The following is a 3,248-nucleotide window of genomic DNA, read 5'->3' on the forward strand; positions in this document are numbered from 1 at the left end:
CAGCTGTGTGCAATCAGTGCTGTGCAATCAACTGTGTGTGTGTCATCAGTGGAGTGGATGATGGGATATGTAGTCCGGGGTGATATGCAACAGTGTGTAGTGTGAGAGTCAATGAAATGGGAAGGGTGACCTCTGATGGCTAGCAGACGGAAGTTCATGGACCGGATCCGTGACAGTAGGCGTGGTTGACTCTTAACTTTTATAAAAAATATCTCTTTGGATTTGAGACTTTAGTCTTTACAACTTTACAGATCTTCTTTATGTACCAAGAGCTTGTAACACTCCAAAGAGAAAGGAAAAATTGAAATTGCATCATATGACCCCTTTAAAACACATGCCAAACAAACCTGCAAATAGTATAATACATTTTAACTTTGGTTACAATTATTTATGATATAATGCATTACTGCATACATTATGACTACTTGAAGCCTTTATGTATAATGCATTATAAAGGTAAAGTGTTACCAAAATATATTTTGAATGACTTGTCATGTGACACAGCATTGTTTTTTGTTTCTTTGTTTGTTTCTTTTTTCTGACAAATAGCTTTTCACTGAAAACTATTTGCATCTGGTTAGTATACAATGTTATGAGGTTCCATTTGAGTTAGGAAGCTGCTTAGAAGGCAGCTGCCCATGCAGTCAGTAGACAGCTCACTAGGTTTTGGAACAGAGCTATGATGGCCTGTCTCTCTCGCTCTCTGCTTTAAGGAAGGGTGTGCCATGCCTGGTGACTGTGTTTGATGGATGGGGCCATTATTGTCCTCTCTGCAGTGAGCTGTAATACCACATCTTAAGTGCATGGTCTGCCTGGACATCTCTATCTCACTGTGAACGCATGCATCGGTATACATACAAGCAAAATGGCAGTTACATGATTCTGATCTCTCTTTAGACCACCATATTATACAACAATGATTCAGGAGGTTAGAGGAAGGTCAGGCATATATAGACTTGATCTCTTTTGACAAATGCACACTTCTGTAAATCCTAAGAAATGCTGCCAAGAACCTACAGGCTATCTATATCCATAATGTTTTCCTCTTTATGCAGTTTCCCACAATGTCTCTAGGGCTTTGTCCATATTCTTCTTGCCAAATGTTGCATTTAATGGTGCAGGGACAAGGGCATCTGGGATATTTATGTATTTGTTGTTTCATGCATTCATTTGGAGGCAATCATGTTCCCAATATATTATTCTATTTCTCTACTAGCCCAAGTGTACAGCCTTACTCTAGCAAGGTGAAAGTCAAGGGTTTGAATCCCACATCGTACTGATAAAATGTACGCTTTGACGGCATTGTAAATTATTCTAGCGACTTCCAAGCAAATACATATAAATATAATCAGATGAAGCCTCTTCTACTTATGAAGTGGGTCTTATTCATAAAAAAGGAGCATTACGATTTTCTGAATAAATCTCTGTGTAAATTCAGAGTAATAGTTTTTAAAATAAACTGTTTAAGTAAAATCAGTTAAAGTAAACTGTTGCACTAGGGCAAATTACACAATGGTTTTACTACTCATTCATGCATAAATTATTTTTGCTTGTGCTTCATTAAAGTCATTGTAATTCATTAATGTCGTTCAAATTTTGACTAAAGCAGAAAACTTTCAAATTTAGCACTAGTCTATGTAAAATGGTCAGTTTTGGTAAAGGGAAAAAAAAAGTCCTGAAACTGCTTCACTTTCTCTAGTTGAGTGGTTGGTGGGGCGAGAGAAAAGAAAGAAAATAGAAAGCATAGTTGGAAGCATGTGATTGCGTTCTGCCTAATAAATGACATTAGAGTAACTTTAATAAACGAGGATGAGGCAATAAGGAAACCCGCTGAGAAATTAGCCTTTCATCTAGCGAATAGAATGAAGATTCTTGGCTGAGCGTAGCCCACAGCCACAATTTAACTGGAGAAATGGCTGGAAATTCAGTATGACTGTAAAGTGCCTCGATCTGAAAATGTGAAGCTGCTCCTCTTTTAGACTTCTCATACAACTGCACCGTGTCAGATATGATTCTACACAATATCCTTCTTACACACACAGCTTACACAGCGTTAATAGAGCTCTAGTTCAGCGCTGACAGTCTGGGCTTTATGTAATATAAGTCAGTGTGATATTCCCCAGAAGAGTGTTAAATCCCAGACACATTCATTATGTCAAATAGTGTCTCAGTTAGCAATCTGGTTGGTGTTTCAAACAACTGCATCCCACCAATGGCATCAATAAACGATTAGGTCTAAAATCCTACACTACCCTTAAAGAGGCTATGTTAGTAGCCAAAGTAGCCATGCCTACTCACACTTTTATCTTTTGACTACCACGAGGGACAGACCTTGAAGCTTATTCTAAATAAATAAATAAATATATAAAAAGAACAGGCACAGTTCTACAGTTCTACAACTTGTCAATGTTTGTCTCGCATGTGAAAACATATATATTTTAAGAGTTGGTGATTTTGTATGAATTTTTACAATGTGATTTGTATGGAATTGTACAGCACATTAAAAAATAAAAAGGTTCACATTGTACGGAAATGCACGGATGACATTATACAAATTCATACGGATTTGCCAATTCACCAAAACTGCTGTCATGAACTGCAATGAGTGTGGTGTGTTTTTTGTGTGGTTTTTTTTCAAATAATAGTCTAATACTTAAAGAGATACATTGTTTGTGAGCAGACTGTTAAAACATTTTTAGACAAAGTTTTAGACTTCAAAACTTAACAAAAGTTGCATACAATAATGGTAACATTACAATAATGTTACCACGTGTGCATTTGTTTTCTCTATTACATTACAATAATGTTGTTAGCATGTGTGCATTTATTTTATTTTATTTTAATGTTTTCCAAATAGAAAACTAGGTAAATAGTTTATTTTGATGGGTCTACAACATACAATATACTGACTATGAGAAAATGTCAACTTATTTTACTAATCCTAAACCTAACCTAACAGTCTACTCTGAGAGATAGACATGTAGTTGCAAATGAATGAGAATTAGTTGACATGTTGTTGCAAAGTTACTTATAGATAGTAAAATGTCTAAAGTGGACTATCGAAATAAAGTGTAACCGAAAACTACAATTAATTTTTTCAAGTCATCAATTCAAAAATGTTATTTATTCTAAGTAAATTAACCAGATAACTATTAAACTGACAAATAAGTTACACCAACAAAGGTAACTACATTTAGATCAAGTGAAAACAGATACTCGAGATAGCTATCAATTGCAATTTTTACAAC

This window comes from Sinocyclocheilus grahami, unplaced genomic scaffold, assembly GCF_001515645.1.
Source record: "Sinocyclocheilus grahami isolate Dianchi unplaced genomic scaffold, SAMN03320097.WGS_v1.1 scaffold445.1, whole genome shotgun sequence".
Lineage (NCBI taxonomy): Eukaryota > Metazoa > Chordata > Actinopteri > Cypriniformes > Cyprinidae > Sinocyclocheilus > Sinocyclocheilus grahami.